This window comes from Ylistrum balloti, unplaced genomic scaffold (genome assembly GCF_031769215.1).
Source record: "Ylistrum balloti isolate Yb309-2 unplaced genomic scaffold, AGI_CSIRO_Ybal_v1 Utg370584, whole genome shotgun sequence".
Taxonomy (NCBI): Eukaryota; Metazoa; Mollusca; class Bivalvia; order Pectinida; family Pectinidae; genus Ylistrum; species Ylistrum balloti.
In genome coordinates this window covers 1,226,621-1,247,786 of record NW_026782363.1, presented here as the reverse complement: position 1 = coordinate 1,247,786, position 21,166 = coordinate 1,226,621, and the positions used below count along the sequence as shown (strand labels likewise).

The 21,166-nt window shown below is 36.3% G+C and overlaps 1 long non-coding RNA gene across 1 annotated transcript in view; it reads right to left on the bottom strand.

Annotated features, from left to right (window-relative positions):
• LOC132556717 (uncharacterized) overlaps positions 1–21,166 on the bottom strand; it is a 56,591-nt gene that overhangs the window by 3,399 nt on the left and 32,026 nt on the right. Inside the window, exon 2 of the long non-coding RNA XR_009554479.1 lies at positions 19,021–19,137. This is a non-coding gene — a long non-coding RNA (uncharacterized LOC132556717). The remainder of the gene's footprint in view (positions 1–19,020; positions 19,138–21,166) is intronic.

The window sequence follows — 21,166 nt, the reverse complement described above, 5'->3', positions numbered from 1 at the left end:
AAGACTACACTACAGGTATACAGTGTTAGACTACACTACAGGTATACAGTGTAAGACTACACTACAGGTATACAGTATACAGTGTTAGACTACACTACAGGTATACAGTGTAAGACTACACTATAGGTATACAGTGTTAGACTACACTACAGGTATACAGTGTTAGACTACACTACAGGTATACAGTGTAAGACTACACTACAGGTATACAGTGTTAGACTACACTACAGGTATACAGTGTTAGACTACACTACAGGTATACAGTGTAAGACTACACTACAGGTATACAGTGTTAGACTACACTACAGGTATACAGTGTTAGACTACACTACAGGTATACAGTATACAGTGTAAGACTACACTACAGGTATACAGTATACAGTGTAAGACTTCACTACAGGTATACAGTATACAGTGTTAGACTACACTACAGGTATACAGTGTAAGACTACACTACATGTATACAGTGTTAGACTACACTACAGGTATACAGTGTTAGACTACACTACAGGTATACAGTGTACAGTGTTAGACTACACTACAGGTATACAGTGTAAGACTACACTACAGGTATACAGTGTTAGACTACACTACAGGTATACAGTGTTAGACTACACTACAGGTATACAGTGTTAGACTACACTACAGGTATACAGTGTTAGACTACACTACAGGTATACAGTGTTAGACTACACTACAGGTATACAGTGCTACACTACAGGTATACAGTGTAAGACTACACTACAGGTATACAGTATACAGTGTTAGACTACACTACAGGTATACAGTGTAAGACTACACTACAGGTATACAGTGTTAGACTACACTACAGGTATACAGTGTAAGACTACACTACAGGTATACAGTGTTAGACTACACTACAGGTATACAGTGTTAGACTACACTACAGGTATACAGTGTTAGACTACACTACAGGTATACAGTGTAAGACTACACTACAGGTATACAGTGTTAGACTACACTACAGGTATACAGTGTTAGACTACACTACAGGTATACAGTATACAGTGCAAGACTACACTACAGGTATACAGTATACAGTGTAAGACTTCACTACGGGTATACAGTATACAGTGTTAGACTACACTACAGGTAAACAGTGTAAGACTACACTACAGGTATACAGTGTAAGACTTCAGTACAGGTATACAGTGTTAGACTACACTACAGGTATACAGTGTAAGACTACACTACAGGTATACAGTGTTAGACTACACTACAGGTATACAGTGTAAGACTACACTACAGGTATACAGTGTAAGACTACACTACAGGTATACAGTGTTAGACTACAATACAGGTATACAGTGTTAGACTACACTACAGGTATACAGTGTACAGTGTAAGACTACACTACAGGTATACAGTGTTAGACTTCACTACAGGTATACAGTGTAAGACTACACTACAGGTATACAGTGTAAGACTTCACTACAGGTATACAGTGTTAGACTACACTACAGGTATACAGTGTTAGACTACACTACAGGTATACAGTGTTAGACTACACTACAGGTATACAGTGTTAGACTACACTACAGGTATACAGTGTTAGACTACACTACAGGTATACAGTGTAAGACTACACTACAGGTATACAGTATACAGTGTAAGACTACACTACAGGTATACAGTGTTAGACTACACTACAGGTATACAGTGTAAGACTACACTACAGGTATACAGTGTTAGACTACACTACAGGTATACAGTGTACAGTATACAGTGTAAGACTACACTACAGGTATACAGTGTAAGACTACACTACAGGTATACAGTGTTAGACTACACTACAGGTATACAGTGTTAGACTACACTACAGGTATACAGTGTAAGACTACACTACAGGTATACAGTATACAGTGTAAGACTACACTACAGGTATACAGTGTTAGACTACACTACAGGTATACAGTGTAAGACTACACTACAGGTATACAGTGTTAGACTACACTACAGGTATACAGTGTACAGTGTAAGACTACACTACAGGTATACAGTGTTAGACTTCACTACAGGTATACAGTGTAAGACTTCACTACAGGTATACAGTGTTAGACTACACTACAGGTATACAGTGTTAGACTACACTACAGGTATACAGTATACAGTGTAAGACTTCACTACAGGTATACAGTGTTAGACTACACTACAGGTATACAGTGTAAGACTTCACTACAGGTATACAGTGTTAGACTACACTACAGGTATACAGTGTACAGTGTAAGACTTCACTACAGGTATACAGTGTTAGACTACACTACATGTATACAGTGTTAGACTACACTACAGGTATACAGTGTTAGACTACACTACAGGTATACAGTGTTAGACTACACTACAGGTATACAGTATACAGTGTAAGACTACACTACAGGTATACAGTATACAGTGTAAGACTTCACTACAGGTATACAGTGTACAGTGTAAGACTTCACTACAGGTATACAGTGTAAGACTACACTACAGGTATACAGTGTAAGACTACAGGTATACAGTGTAAGACTACAGGTATACAGTGTAAGACTACACTACAGGTATACAGTGTAAGACTACAGGTATACAGTGTAAGACTACACTACAGGTATACAGTATACAGTGTAAGACTTCACTACAGGTATACAGTATACAGTGTAAGACTACACTATAGGTATACAGTATACAGTGTAAGACTTCACTACAGGTATACAGTATACGGTGTAAGACTACACTACAGGTATAAATTATAAGATATTTGTATAGCCGACTTGTCATCAGTTTTACATTTTAATAACCTTCAATAACCATTTCGATATCGCCTAAAGTCGAACTACATTTGATGTGACAATATGGATAGATATGTATATACAGTGTATACATATTACGTACAGTATTGTCAGGTGATCGTGCAAATTTCTGATTTCTTCTCCGGTGTTCTGAGAATTTATCATAATAAGCCAAATCCGATCATTTTAAATCATTGTTTTGTAGCGGGAAGTTCCATAGCTTGTTGTAATTACTTGCTGAAGGTCACTGAGTACATGTTTATATAAATTCCTGACTTACAATCTACGTACTGTTATATACAAAGTGGGTTTAACAAATCCATCGGTATGAACGTACGCACGAGATCGACGGAATTTGTCATACAAACGATGTTGTCATCCTGCTGAATCAGTGAGAAAACAACCACAAGCGTTTCTGTTAGAACTGCTTTCTCATCAGCCTCTATCCGTTCTAATCACTCTGGTTTTAGGGCAACTCGATATCGCTCGCGAATATTTAAACGTTGGCTTCATTTTTTCTCTCATTTCTCTATTTTCTTTTTCACATTTATACTTTCAATGTTCACTAATATTTGTCAGACATGTGTATTCATTGATGAAAGTTGTGAATTAAAGCTGACTATAGATTGTTTATACCTGGAGCTGATCAATAAACAAAGATCAATACGGTGAGTGGTTCACAATACCTATACATGCACTGTCTATATATAGAGCATGCACACAATAGTCTTAATATAGAACATGAAGTACGTAGGGAATTCCGACAGAAAACATGAGTCTACCGATGCCGTTGAATCAGGATGGCAGTGGGCGGTAAAACGTTATACGGAAGAATGTACTTATTTAACAGGTCCATTCATTATACTTCCTCGTTTCATTACGGAAGTGTTTCAGCGTAATTGTCATTTTAATCCATTAACGATTTTATTATAACGGGTTTTTCGACATTAACGTATTGAAGAAATGTACAGCTTTCGTGCATTAAACATTTTTCAATAAATAGTTCATTGTTTATTTCTGTGAAGTTTTCGAAATTAAAAAAAGATATATATATATATATATATATATGTATAAATGATATATATATAAATATGGCAAGGTAATAGCATGCTATGTCGACATAACTATATCGATTAATACATGTCGTAATAACGCGACAGAAATTTCATCATATAACATTTTTATGACAAGATAGGTTAACCTCCTGCACCGGACTGTAAGGACTTAGCTGTGGGGTTGAGGAATCGTGAGATAGCATGGACTTAACCGTGGGGTTGAGGAATCGTGAGATAGCAGGGACTTAACCGTGGGGTCGAGGAATCGTGAGATAGCAGGGACCTAACCGTGGGGTCGAGGAATCGTGAGATAGCATGGACTTAATCGTGGGGTTGAGGAATCGTGAGATAGCATGGACTTAACCGTGGGGTTGAGGAATCGTGAGACAGCAGGGACTTAACCGTGGGGTTGAGGAATCGACGGACAGCAGGGACTTAACCGTAGGGTTGAGGAATCGACGGACAGCTGGGACATAACCGTAGGGTTGAGGAATCGACGGACAGCTGGGACTTAACCGTGGGGTTGAGGAATCGACGGACAGCAGGGACTTAACCGTAGGGTTGAGGAATCGACGGACAGCTGGGACATAACCGTTGGGTTGAGGAATCGACGGACAGCAGGGACTAAACCATGGAGTTAAGGAATCGACGGACAGCAGCGACATAACCGTGGGGTTGAGGAATCGGGGGACAGCAGGGACTAAACCATAGAGTTAAGGAATCGACGGACAGCAGCGACATAACCGTGGGGTTGAGGAATCGGGGGACAGCAGGTACATAACCGTGGGGTTGAGGAATCGGGGGACAGTAGGGACATAAGCGTGGGGTTGAGGAATCGGGGGACAGCAGGGACTTAACCGTGGGGTTGAGGAATCGTGAGATAGCATGGACTTAACCGTGGGGTTGAGGAATCGACGGACAGCAGGGACTTAACCGTAGGGTTGAGGAATCGACGGACAGCAGGGACTAAACCATGGAGTTAAGGAATCAACGGACAGCAGGGACTAAACCATGGAGTTAAGGAATCGACGGACAGCAGCGACATAACCGTGGGGTTGAGGAATCGACGGACAGCAGGGACTAAACCATGGAGTTAAGGAATCGACGGACAGCAGGGACTAAACCATGGAGTTAAGGAATCGACGGACAGCAGCGACATAACCGTGGGGTTGAGGAATCGGGGGACAGCAGGTACATAACCGTGGGGTTGAGGAATCGGGGGACAGTAGGGACATAAGCGTGGGGTTGAGGAATCGGGGGACAGCAGGGACTTAACCGTGGGGTTGAGGATTCGACGGACAGCAGGGACTTAACCGTGGGTTTGAGGAATCGTGAGACAGCAGGGATATAACCATGGAGTCATAGATTCGTGTACTGGACTCAATTATCAAAACAATAACATTGACATGACGTATCATATCATTATGTATCATTGATATTCTCCAGGACCTGATTTTCTCAGTGGTGACTGACTCCTGCTGAAGTCATCCGGGGACACTATCAAGTTTGGAATTGAGGGGGAATATCAAGTTTGGAGTTGAGGGAGAATATCAAGTTTGGAGTTGAGGGGAAATATTAAGTTTGGAGTTGAGGGATAATATCAAGTTTGGAGTTTAGTGAGAATATCAAGTTTGGAGTTGAGGGAATATTTTCTACACGTGTACTCTTATTTCTTGTATCACTGACTGATGTTTCAGTATACTGTAGAGAGGCGCCATCACTACTAATACTGACCTGGTCCTACAATGTCATAAACACTCCGGGACAAACACACATGCAACAGGTCCCTAATCTGTCGAAAGTTTGATAAAAACGTATCTGATAAGTCCCCATCATGTTACCATCTCTCTCGTATACATCAAGCTCCAGTTGCTCAAAGTTACTTAGAGATAACCAGTGGCCAGTGAAATACTCAAATTGCTGCCACTGAACAAACAAAAGTTTAAATTGTAAATTTAACCCTCATGATATATCAATCTTCCCTGTCTTAATACAGCTACAGCTGTGAAATGGTAATTAATATTCACAATATAGTTTAATTCATGTTTGATAAATTTACTTATCACTGGCTATCTCTAAGCAGCCTCAGAACAATTGATGTCAGGGCGTTATCAGGTTCTGTATAGCAGAAGAATTTTTAATTTTCTTTACTTTATTGATTATTGATACAGAAAAACTCTTTAACATATCATTTTCATAATTATATTGAGATGGAGAATTTTTAGACATGTCTCTGTGCTTGCTCAATCTGCACGCAGTAAGGGTTCAGATTACTGCTGGCTATCTACCAGGCACGATTTATATCCAGCAGACTTTTACACTGCGGTCATCAGTTGAAGTTTAAATAATCCGTGTTTATTTTTAATATTTGACATTTGAAGGTTATTGGTTGTGGCAGTGTCTGTTTTTATTTATTTGTATTTAGGTGAATAGTGGGACCTTGACTAAGTGGTGGTGAGTCATCCCGTCACGTCCCAGTGAAGATGTAGGTATAGTTCTATATATACACACTCTCCTGGCACCGCCAGGCACATCATCAAACTATAACGTTTCATAAACTTGTTTTAGGTTTCAGTTTTGTAAAGATAATATTACACATTAATAAAATGGTCTGTCGCCTGTCGTGTAAGATTCTTACAATGGTAACAACACTTAGTGACCATATCAAACTCGAGGTTTTCTTCCAAAATATTGCTCTGATGTCCTCGTCCAAAAATGACCATACAAGTGAAAAATGTTAATCATCAAATGATCATAAAAGTGCAATGTGTAAATAATATCAAACTGACCATACAGGTGCAATGTGTAAATAATATCAAACTGACCATACAGGTGTGATGTGTAAATAATATCAAACTGACCATACAGGTGTAACGTGTAAATGATATCGAACTGACCATACAGGTGTAACGTGTAAATGATATCAAACTGACCATACAGGTGTGATGTGTAAATAATATCAAACTGACCATACAGGTGCAATGTGTAAATAATATCAAACTGACCATACAGGTGTAACGTGTAAATGATATCAAACTGACCATACAGGTGTGATGTGTAAATAATATCAAACTGACCATACAGGAGTAATGTGTAAATAATATCAAACTGACCATACAGGTGTAACGTGTAAATGATATCAAACTGACCATACAGGTGTAATGTATTAGACAGAATTGATCACACTGGTTATAATCAAATTGAAATTGACTATAAATGTTGTATGATATTCAAACTGACCATATATTGCACTGTCCTAGTAACACGTGTTTAGTTTATTGTGAATCCGTTTTATTGCATAACTGCAATCTCATATATGGTATATTATGTTTATGTTGTTATATATATATTCCCGGCCTTGTATCATCAATGATAACACACATGATCAGGTGAATACAAACATGTAATATAGTTATATCACAACCTATCGGTGCATCCCTGACAATAGTAGGATGTATGACAGTCGCATTTTTACAATATTTTCCCACGACAATAATACATCTCAGTCACAAAGGTTTGTGTATCATAATTCCAATCATTTCCCTACCTAAATGAGACTACTGTTACTGTCGTACAAACTCACTTTCACTGTACCGCCTCATTAACACCGAGCCTGCGTGACTCATTCAATTCTCTAATTTAAATTGTTTAAATCTAGACATAGCTTTAGTACACGTGTTAAACTGACCCTGTTTTAACATTTAAAGCTTGCGTGTGAAACCTGTAGAATCTACATTGAGACTGCTAGCATTAGCCCGGGTAAAGGTCACCTGAACTTGACTAAGGAAACAGCATGGACGACACATCAAAGGAAACACCATCTTGTCTTAACGGTGCTGCAATCCTCGGTCGTGATTACGGAGTAAACGCCCGAGGAAACAGATAGGGGTGGAGTTTTAAGCCAGGGCGTTCTCTCTTTAATAGTCCGCAATCACACAGGGTGGGAAAACTTACAAAATAAAACCATTTATGTGGTCATGAAGTTAAAAAGAAACCGGGAAATGAAAAACAGATTTGAAAGTTTCGTTTAGATACTAATTGAACGGTTTGCCGGTTTAACTTAATCACTACGAGAAGTAAAGGAGGGAGGGGAAAGGAGGATGATAAGGAGGAGGTTACGGAAGGGGGAGGAGGAAGTGGAAGGAAGGACAAGTATGATACATAAAGGACAAAATAAAATAGGTTTTAGGACCTAAGATTTCCATGTTCACTTTATCATTAGTTTTATAGTTTAATGTCAAGGTATTACAGCCAAAAGGGTGTGAGTATTCTCTGCTTCATGTAGTGTCTTAATCATGGTTGTTGAAATATCAAAGTGTGGCATTACGATGGTTGTCAAATGTTTAAAGTGAGTCCTGAAGATGGTGGTTGAAATATATTAGTTCGTTTTTAAAGATGGGTTTCGCCATATAAAAAATGCATCCAAAAGACTAGTATCGAAATATGAAAGTGCGTCCTATATAAACGTGTCAAAATGTCAAAATATGTCTTAAAATAGTTGTCGAAATATAAAAGTACTTTCTAGAGGGAAGCGTTGTGAGAATTGGCATCGACACGTAAAATTGGTGGTCAGTTCTGTTGCTGTTTATATTTCGATATCAACTTGATAAAAACAGAATATTTCTTTATTCAGGTTAAATTATGACATGAGTGAATGACAGAATGCACCAAAAACATCCTCAGTTTTGCAGTATAGTTCAATGCATGTAATTGGTTATACAGGTCTTTATGACAACTCCAGGATGCTCGGATTGATTACACAACTAAATAATTGATTTCAAACGCTTTTGTCAAGATACACAACGTAAATAACGTGATGTCAGTACATTGTGTGTATAACGTAATGTCAGTACATTGTGTGTATAACGTAATGTCAGTATATTGTGTGTAAAACGTAATGTCAGTACATTGTGTGTATAACGTAACGTCAGTACATTGTGTGTATAACGTAATGTCAGTACATTGTGTGTAAAACGTAATGTCAGTACATTGTGTGTATAACGTAACGTCAGTACATTGTGTGTATAACGTAACGTCAGTACATTGTGTGTATAACGTGATGTCAGTATATTGTGTGTATAACGTAACGTCAGTACATTGTGTGTATAACGTGATGTCAGTATATTGTGTGTATATCGTGATGTCAGTACATTGTGTGTATAACGTGATGTCAGTACATTGTGTGTATAACGTAATGTCAGTACATTTTGTGTATAACGTAATGTCAGTACATTGTGTGTTTAACGTAATGTCAGTACATTGTGTGTATAACGTGATGTCAGTATATTGTGTGTATAACGTGATGTCAGTATATTGTGTGTATATCGTGATGTCAGTACATTGTGTGTATAACGTGATGTCAGTACATTGTGTGTAAAACGTAATGTCAGTACATTGTGTGTTTAACGTAATGTCAGTACATTGTGTGTATAACGTGATGTCAGTATATTGTGTGTATAACGTGATGTCAGTATATTGTGTGTATAACGTAATGTCAGTACATTTTGTGTATAACGTAATGTCAGTACATTGTGTGTTTAACGTAATGTCAGTACATTGTGTGTATAACGTGATGTCAGTATATTTAGTGTATAACGTAACGTCAGTACATTGTTTGTATAACGTGATGTCAGTATATTTAGTGTATAACGTGATGTCAATATATTTAGTGTATAAAGTAATGTCAGTACATTGATAATGTGTATATGGTCTGTGGTATTCCAATGTCCGGTCGTAAGAGGAGACGAAAAGAAAACCTCTTACTACTTAGAAATGAGTTTACTATCTTTTATGACAATGGCTGTTGCGATAGCGTTAAGCCCCCTCCCCCACCCCTACTCGCTCCCTTACAAACGGAATTGTACGTAAAATGGACTTCATCAAACGGACATGAAAAAATGATGTAACAAAGGTGTGTTAACGTTCCAATACACGAATGATTACTTTTGAAGAAAAAGTTATAGTTTATCTTTCACTTTGATCATTGACCAAAGAAAACGGCCAGTGGTCTGAAAATTAAAAGCTTCACAAAATACCAATGATGAAATTAACTAATTTTTGATAACCTCCTAATCAAGCAATGCAGTTTTCCGTATTTAAACTTTGACAAAACTCTACAAAACTTTCTACATGAGGATATGACGTCATCATTCCGATCCTTACTTTCATTTTCCACAAGTTAATTGATATTGATTATGAATAGGCGATAAAAATGATTTTTTTTTCATGCAACATTACTTTATTTGCTTGTTTGCCTTCTCTGTCTTTGCTGAACACCCAGGGTCATTTTAAAACGGAATCTTATTGGAGAAGCTGGCGGTTTCCTCAATGAACAGCGTACAGAAGGCCCGTTGCACCGTCACGCAACACATATCGTTAATGCAATACTTACTTTATTATTTAAAAATTCATGTGTTCATTTATAACTTGTTTATTTAAACCTTATAAAAAATCGTGTACACACCATATCACATAAAACGGTAGGTCATCAGTGTCCATCATATCTTATAAAATAAAACGGTAATATCATCAGTGTCCATCATATCTTATAAAACGGTATGTCCATCTTATAAAACGGTAACTGATAGTATCATATCTTATAAAACGGTAAGTTTCAGTGTCCATCATATCTTATAAAACGGTAAGTCATCAGTGTCCATCATATCTTATAAAACGGTAAGTCATCAGTGTCCATCATATCTTATAAAACTATAAGTCATCAGTGTCCATCATATCTTATAAAACGGTAAGTCATCAGTGTCCATCATATCTTATAAAACGGTAAGTCATCAGTGTCCATCATATCTTATAAAACGGTAAGTCATCAGTGTCCATCATATCTTATAAAACGGTAAGTCATCAGTGTCCATCATATCTTATAAAACGGTAGGTCATCAGTGTCCAAAAAATAAAATGTCCATCATATCTTATAAAACAGTAGGTCATCAGTGTCCATCATATATTCTCTCTCCGGTAAGTCATCAGTGTCCATCATATCTTATAAAACAGTGTCATCAGTGTCCATCATATCTTATAAAACGGTAAGTCATCAGTGTCCATCATATCTTATAAAACGGTAGGTCATCAGTGTCCATCATATCTTATAAAACGGTAAGTCATCAGTGTCCATCATATCTTATAAAACTATAAGTCATCAGTGTCCATCATATCTTATAAAACTATAAGTCATCAGTGTCCATCATATCTTATAAAACGGTAGGTCATCAGTGTCCATCATATCTTATAAAACGGTAGGTCATCAGTGTCCATCATATCTTATAAAACGGTAAGTCATCAGTGTCCATCATTATAAAACGGTAAGTCATCAGTGTCCATCATATCTTATAAAACGGTAAGTCATCAGTGTCCATCATATCTTATAAAACGGTAAGTCATCAGTGTCCATCATATCTTATAAAACGGTAGGTCATCAGTGTCCATCATATCTTATAAAACGGTAAGTCATCAGTGTCCATCATATCTTATAAAACGGTAAGTCATCAGTGTCCATCATATCTTATAAAACGGTAAGTCATCAGTGTCCATCATATCTTATAAAACAGTGTCATCAGTGTCCATCATATCTTATAAAAAAATAGGTCATCAGTGTCCATCATTATAAAACGGTAGGTCATCAGTGTCCATCATATCTTATAAAACGGTAAGTCATCAGTGTCCATCATATCTTATAAAACGGTAAGTCATCAGTGTCCATCATATCTTATAAAACGGTAAGTCATCAGTGTCCATCATATCTTATAAAACGGTAAGTCATCAGTGTCCATCATATCTTATAAAACGGTAAGTCATCAGTCATATCTTATAAAACGTGTCCATGTCCATCATATCTTATAAAACGGTAAGTCATCAGTGTCCATCATATCTTATAAAACGGTAAGTCATCAGTGTCCATCATATCTTATAAAACGGTAGGTCATCAGTGTCCATCATATCTTATAAAACGGTAGGTCATCAGTGTCCATCATATCTTATAAAACGGTAGGTCATCAGTGTCCATCATTATAAAACGGTAAGTCATCAGTGTCCATCATATCTTATAAAACGGTAAGTCATCAGTGTCCATCATATCTTATAAAACGGTAAGTCATCAGTGTCCATCATATCTTATAAAACGGTAAGTCATCAGTGTCCATCATATCTTATAAAACGGTAAGTCATCAGTGTCCATCATATCTTATAAAACGGTAAGTCATCAGTGTCCATCATATCTTATAAAACAGTAAGTCATCAGTGTCCATCTTATCTTAAAAACAGTAAGTCATCAGTGTCCATCATATCTTATAAAACGGTAAGTCATCAGTGTCCATCATATCTTATAAAACGGTAAGTCATCAGTGTCCATCATATCTTATAAAACGGTAGGTCATCAGTGTCCATCATATCTTATAAAACGGTAGGTCATCAGTGTCCATCATATCTTATAAAACGGTAAGTCATCAGTGTCCATCATATCTTATAAAACGGTAGGTCATCAGTGTCCATCATATCTTATAAAACGGTAACTTATAAAACGGTCATCAGTGTCCATCATATCTTATAAAACTTATCAAACATATCTTATAAAACGGTAAGTCATCAGTGTCCATCATATCTTATAAAACGGTAAGTCATCAGTGTCCATCATATCTTATAAAACGGTAAGTCATCAGTGTCCATCATATCTTAAAAAACAGTAAGTCATCAGTGTCCATCATATCTTATAAAACGGTAGCATATCTTATAAAACGGTCATCCATCATATCTTATAAAACGGTGTCATCAGTCCATCATATCTTATAAAACATCAGTATCATATCTTATAAAACGGTCATCAGTGTGTCCATCATATCTTATAAAACGGTAAGTCATCAGTGTCCATCATATCTTATAAAACTATAAGTCATCAGTGTCCATCATATCTTATAAAACGGTAGGTAATCAGTGTCCATCATTATAAAACGGTAAGTCATCAGTGTCCATCATATCTTATAAAACGGTAGGTCATCAGTGTCCATCATATCTTATAAAACGGTAGGTCATCAGTGTCCATCATATCTTATAAAACGGTAAGTCATCAGTGTCCATCATATCTTATAAAACGGTAAGTCATCAGTGTCCATCAGTTATAAAACTCCATCAGTATCATTATAAAACGGTAAGTCATCAGTGTCCATCATATCTTATAAAACAGTAATGTCATCAGTGTGTCATCATGATACTAACATACACACATCGACGACACGTGTAGATTATCACCCGTGTTGATATGCGAATCATCATTGTTAAGTTGTGTCAATGTACATATTATCAGTGTATATATCTTATAAGTTGAATCTAACGTACCAGGACGGTATATTTACCGTCTGTTTATCAGATCAGCTGTTTCCTTCAGAGTTCACCGGGTACATAATGTGTCGACTGCTGATCAGGTGATCGGAATATTTAAAATATTTCTGCAGTCAATAAAATATTTCCTGTTTGAAGAATTACAGGTAAACAGTGTGACGATCGACCCTTATAGGGAAGGGTGCTGACCACTCCCGCGTAGAGTAGGTGACCTGCCGTAAGACACGATCCAGGCATGCGGTACTGAGATAAACACTAAATTTAGAATTTAACAATACCTATAGTACAAGCAGGACTTATTTTCAGTAATATTTCGTCCGGTCACAAGAGCACAGCTTTCAGGTAAGGTATCCATTTTTCAATTTATACGATCGAATATCAGACTATTTTATGTATTCTATTACTATGATATATATTTATATCCACTGTTGTTACTGTTGCTTACGTAACCAGCATTAAGTATGGACAAGTCGATAAAAATTATCGGTTATAAATGATACAATGTACATACGTTATAACCCGTATCACAGATATCATTCGACGTTAGATAGTCCTACATTTTAACACTTACCACAGATATCATTCGACGTGAGATAGTCTTACATTATAACCGTTAAGATATATCATTCGACGTCAGATAGTCCTACATTATAACACTTACCACAGATATCATTCGACGTCAAATAGTCCGACATTATAACCCGTATCACAGATATCATTCGACGTCAGATAGTCCTACATTATAACCTTTAAGAGATATCATTCGACGTCAGATAGTCCTACATTATAACACTTACCACAGATATCATTCGACGTCAGATAGTCCTACATTATAACCCGTATCACAGATATCATTCGACGTGAGATAGTCCTACATTATAACCCGTATCACAGATATCATTCGACGTGAGATAGTCCTACATTATAACCTTTAAGAGATATCATTCGACGTCAGATAGTCCTACATTATAACACTTACCACAGATATCATTCGACGTCAGATAGTCCTACATTATAACCTTTAAGAGATATCATTCGACGTCAGATAGTCCTGCATTATAACACTTACCACAGATATCATTCGACGTCAGATAGTCCTACATTATAACGTTTAAGAGATATAATTCGACGTGAGATAGTCCTACATTATAACACTCACCACAGATATAATTCGACGTCAGATAGTCCTGCATTATAACACTTACCACAGATATCATTCGACGTCAAATAGTCCGACATTATAACCTTTAAGAGATATCATTCGACGTCAGATAGTCCTACATTATAACACTTACCACAGATATCATTCGACGTCAGATAGTCCGACATTATAACCTTTAAGAGATATAATTCGACGTGAGATAGTCCTACATTATAACCCGTATCACAGATATCATTCGACGTCAAATAGTCCTACATTATAACCCGTATCACAGATATCATTCGACGTCAAATAGTCCTACATTATAACCTTTAAGAGATATCATTCGACGTCAGATAGTCCTACATTATAACCTTTAAGAGATATCATTCGACGTCAGATAGTCCTACATTATAACCTTTAAGAGATATCATTCGACGTCAGATAGTCCTACATTATAACCTTTAAGAGATATCATTCGACGTCAGATAGTCCTACATTATTACCTGTATCACAGATATCATTCGACGTCAGATAGTCCTACATTCTACTGATTTACTATCACAAACAAGATTAGTAAAAATCTAATTAATCCTCCAGACGGGGGATTGCCCTGTCAGGACAATCTGCAGTCGAGAGAATTTTAATTATAAAATTATAATAATCAAACGTCCGCTATTGCTATATTGGAAATTCGTATTAGCGCAAACATTTGTAAATGTGCCCTGATGCTCCTGTCAGGAATGATATTATGCTAAATGTGAAGTGGAGTAGAAACATTTTTTTGTAATTATTTTGAAAAGTGAAAATGATAACACGCGATTAAAGCGTTTAAACAATAACAATTGTTATCAAATATGCATGTATGTGTCAAAAGGTTCGTAAGCATTGGAGTTTTAATCAATACTCCGAGAGTCGTCTGATACAGCAAGTGTTACTATAGATTTAAATCGTCATTCGCCACATGCTGCATTCATTGATAATAATACAATAATGCTGTGAAATAGACACAGCGTAACGCCCATGTGTAATGGGATTACACAGACACGCCTAGATTACGACATTCTTACGGAAACCCGTGTACCGGATAGGTGGTGGTGGGCGTAACTTTACAAAAACCAGGGAGTTTACATACATCTGCAATTACATAAACGACTTTAAAGAATTTTGTGAAAACTGAAAGTAAGCTGGAGTTGCTGCGTATGTAAAAAGTAAGGCAAAAGGTTTGCTGGGTAGGGACGGGGTAACGGGAAGTGGAGGTAATGGGTTTCCAGGTGGGGACTGAGTAGGAGAGAGTAGAGAGAATGGGAGTGAATGTAATATTGAAGGTAATGACATTCAAGGTGGGGATTGGATGGGGGTATTGGGGGTTGTGGCTTTGGGAAAGAAAAAGTAACGTATGATGGGTTGAAGAGTGGGGCTTACCGACTAGGTTGGGGATGGAGAAGGGGGAGCTGCCGAATGAATATGGGGGAGGGGGGAGGTAAGTGGTGAAAAGGGATATAGATTGTTGTGAAGTGGAAGATGGGGACAGAATAATACGGACCATTAGACATCAGTATTTCCTTAGACATGCCACAACATGTTAAGCATCCGAACAGTACAAAAATAATCTTGGAACAAAATAGACAACAGAATGAAGCCAAGATTGTAGACACTGTTACCATACACTAACCTTCTTGGTACGTTATAAAGTACAAACATGTATGACCACAAGAGTGACGTGTAACATAACTAGAGACCAGTAATTTCTATCTTGTGTTAGTAAAATAAGTTATTTCATCACAGTTATTGCATTATGACAAAGTAATGGTTCGTTTTTCTCCGTATGATGCTCAGAATATAGTTTTTATTAACAGCTCATTGCGCATTTGGCGAAATATCAACACACATCCGTAAACATCGTAAACAGATGTATGTGTACCATACGTTCTTTGTCGCGTATCTTATTTTTGTTTACGTTTAGTGGGATTTATGTGAAAACCATGTTTCGTCAGATTTATTTTTATCCTGTAGCCTTTTGCGTTTCAAAATATTGATGTCTTGTACAAGGTTTTAAATGGACTGTTTCGCATGTAAGACGATGGTTATGTATACATAGATCTTCTATACCATTTCCACGTGTATTCTTTTGTAACTGTGCATGAGGCATTTCTAATTTCCTGGTGACAACAATCGACACAATCCCTTCTCTCACCCCTTCTGATGACAATCGCCATGACCCCTTCCCTCACCCTTCCTGGTAACAACAATCGCCATGACCCCTTCCCTCACCCTTCCTGGTAACAAAAGTCGACACGACCCCTTCCCTCACCTCCCCCCCCCCTCTCTCTCTCTCTCTCTCTCTCTCTCTCTCTCTCTCTCTCTCTCTCTCTCTCTCTCTCTCTCTCTCTGAACCGTTCCTTCAACCTTCCTGGTGAAAATAGACATGAACCTTTCCCTCACCCTTCCTGGTAACAATAGACCTACCATTCCTTCATCTCCCTGGTGAACCCTTCACTCTCCCTGGTTCCTTCAACCTTCCTGGTGAAAATAGACATGAACCTTTCCCTCACCCTTCCTGGTAACAATAGACCTACCATTCCTTCACTCTCCCTGGTGACGACAGACCCACCATTCCTTCACTCTCCCTGGTGACAATAGATCCACTATTCCTTCACTCTCCCTGGTGACGACAGACCCACCATTCCTTCACTCTCCCTGGTGACAATAGACCTACCATACCATTCCTTTACCCTCCCTGGTGACAATAGATCCACCATTCCTTCACCCTCCCTGGTGACAATAGATCCACCATTCCTTCACTGTCCCTGGTAACAATAGACCTACCATTCCTTCACTCTCCCTGGTGACGACAGACCTACCATTCCTTCACCCTCCCTGGTGACAATAGACCCACCATTTCTTCACTCTCCCTGGTGACAATAGATCCACTATTCCTTCACCCTCCCTGGTGACAATAGACCCACCATTCCTTCACTCTCCCTGGTGACAATAGATCCACCATTCCTTCACTGTCCCTGGTAACAATAGACCTACCATTCCTTCACTCTCCCTGGTGACGACAGACCTACCATTCCTTCACCCTCCCTGGTGACAATAGACCCACCATTTCTTCACTCTCCCTGGTGACAATAGACGCCGACACTATGATGATGATGATGTTTTTATCAGATTGAATGTAATCTTTAAATGAACATTTCGAGAGATAAATTGTAAATTATATCCATCCAATCAGTTGAAAAATCTACCAAATAAGGAATAAAACTGAAATTTGATCTCTTTGAATATTGCTGTCGTGATCAAATTCTCAAACACAGTCTTGTTCATCTCAGCATCAGCAAAACAGCCCGTCAGGTAGCAATTGTGTTCCTAAAAGGGACTCCTATCCTTTAACCGTTCACGTTTATTTAGATTCAACTAAATCTAAGAAATAAAACGATGAAAGGGCGCTAAAATTTTGTCCCATGAAACCAATAAACAAATTCAGCAAGCATGTACATTATCTATATCCTTCCTTAAACATTACTTGATACTTATTTAGGGAGAATTTATACATAAACTATTGTCATATATAAAACACAAAATTTATAGTCTTGTTCAATTCCGCCAAGTTAGACACAAACTTTACTCGACAGTTTTGAAAAAAGAACTAGGTGGTTGTATACTTTATATTACAGATATTTGTATCATAGCAACAAACTATGTCGTATTTGTGCTATTAAACAACATTGTAAATCAATGTATGTTATTAAAACACAGTATGATATGTGTCGTGACTTACAGTATTGATGAAATATGAAAAAAATAATATAATAATAATTCTGGATTTTACTGAAAGATGTATAAGTTTTATTACAAGGTTTTGTTGGCATGTGTTCAACCAGTGCTCAATAACTTGGTGTGGTTAGATAAAAACAAATAAAATGTATGATCACCAAGCTTCAATACATCATTATTTACTAAAATATCACTACAAAATTAAGGATGTTCTTGTAAACAACCTAAAATTCAAACTCTTAAAACCTAACAACACATTACAATAATATCTTATTAGCGCGGCAAACATCGAAGTTTACAATAAAACACATTAAAATATTGCCAAACATAATCATGTCCAGTCGGACTCGGCTAACGAGACACTGTTAAAAAGTCATGGTTATCAAAATAAAAAAACGTATCTTACGTTATATTTAAAAACTACATTACAAAACAGAATGTTTACGCCTCATCATAAGATAAATTGATTTTGTTAAAAGATATTGAGTTTCTTCAGTTTATAAAATACACAAAAATTATCTTTATCACTAAAAGTGTAAATTCGTTGCATAACGTACAGGCTTTTTCGAAGAGTGAAATATGAACATCGTTGTATATAGGGCATCCACAGAGAAAATGTATCTCGTTTATTGCAACATAATAAAATAGATACAGTCAGGTCAGTAATGAAAGCAGATCTAGACGTGATCTAATTAAAACCATCGATACAAGGTGGGTGAGAACGCCGACACGTTATATTTTATTAACTCATCATTACGATAACATTATATAATTGATAAATAGAGATACGTCTTACTTTGATATCTGATATACTGACATGCTCTTATAGATGACTTGACGAAAAAATAAACTCCTTGAATCAGGAAGTGACAAATGTTTGGGATATTTCTGGAATAGATTCGGCAATACTTACTAAAGGCAAAGCGACCAATGATGACGTCAAATCGCATGAAATTGACATTTGTTTGTACAGCAATAGCTCGAGGTGTTCCGACGGCGTAAGTGACGTAGTCGGTTATAGGAAGGGAAGCTATAAAAAACAAGTTAAAAACACGGTAAAGAAGATAGCTTCCTCGTTATATATATATAGATATATAGATATTTCAATGTATATACTAAGTACAAATATGTTCAGGTTTAATAGTGAATTAGATATGTTAATATAGTACATGTAAATAGTATTTGCAATTATGAAAAAAGTTACCCTTCAATCAGTCTGTTTGTTGAACTTAAAATTTATAGAAAAAAAAGAAAAAATGACCAAATTAATAAAAATCAATAAAAATGAAAAGAATTTTATATCGTGCAAGTAGTGAGTAACCAGATCGATAATATTGTTGCCATGAAAAGTCTGCAATGGCGAAAGACTAGAAGTAAGTCAATATATATCCCCAGCCCAGCCTCGACGAAGTAAACTACTGTTGTTTTTTTGAGAATTGAAACCCTCACGATACAAACGGGGAATATTAATGCACTTTTACGTGAAGTTTTCTTGAATGTTTTAATCTTTAATTTATTCTTTAAAAACAAACTCCAAAAACTGTATCAAACGAATGAACTTACGAACAGAACAACCATGGTATCGTTTTAAAAGGAAAAAACAACGCTAACGAAACAGTTTCTTATGTTACGTACTTAGATATATATATATATACTTGGGGATATCGTAGGAATATAGTATACATCAAATAGATAGAAAAAACTTATATAAAATCAATAGAATACAGTATACATAAGATAAATAGAATCGCATAAGATAGAATAAAATTGACATAAAATAAATAGAATACAACATACATATATAAATTTACATGAGATAGAAAAAAACATATAAATAAGAACAGCATACACAAGATAATTAGAACACAGCATACATAAAATAAAAAGAATAAATAAAATTAACATAAGATAGAATAGAATTAATGTAAAACCAATAGAATACAGTATATATAAGATAGAATAAAATTAGACATAAAATAAATAGAATACAACATACATAAGAAAATAGAATAGAATTTACATGAGATAGAAAAAAACATATAAATAAGACACAGCATACACAAGATAATTAGAACACAGCATACATAAAATAAAAAGAATAGAATAAAATTAACATAAGATAGAATAGAATTAATGTAAAACCAATAGAATACAGTATATATAAGATAAATAGAATACAGCATACATAAGATAAATGGAATACAACATACATAAGATAAATGGAATACAACATACATAAGATAAATGGAATACAGCATACATAAGATAAATGGAATACAACATACATAAGATAAATAAACATAAGATAGAATAAAATTTATATAAAATCAATAGAATACAGTATATGTAAGACCAATAGATTCAACACTTTGTAATTAACCAATGGGGAATTGTCTACTTGGAAAAAACTTTCATGGAAGATAATCTGCATTTGATAAGCAAATCTTTGTGAACAGAGTTAAAGTAGAAATTATGACTATAAACATATTAAGATCAGATACCAGATAGGAATACCCTCGCCTTTTAAGTGTTATTTGGTTGGTTAAAACGTGTACTCGTGATTTCTCAGAATGTGTCCGATATTGGATGACCAGGGATACTGGTCTATATAAGTTACCAATTTAGGAGAAGTCACTTTGCATCCCAGATATTGTTAATTTAATTAATTCATGTGATTGTTTTCTCTCCTTAAATAGGCAATAAGACACTCCACCTCTTTGGTGAAAATATTAATCTATATTCTGAAAATTATGTTGCCTTAACTAAAGAAATAATTACCACAACCAAATCATGGCATGACCTGCATATTTATATACAACTTCGTGTACATTCAATATTACAGTTTTTTTTATCTGTATCCCTTCTAGAGAAAATGAGCGGAAACGAAATTATGACAGAAAGACGACCATGGGTAGTCATGTTTGATAACGAAACAATGTACAATATATATGCTCCTGGTTATCATATTTATATGTAGGAGCATAAAAATATAGTTTTTCAACCCAACGGAAATCATTTTCAAATGTAACAATTTCCTTCCTTTTTATGGTTTATTTGAT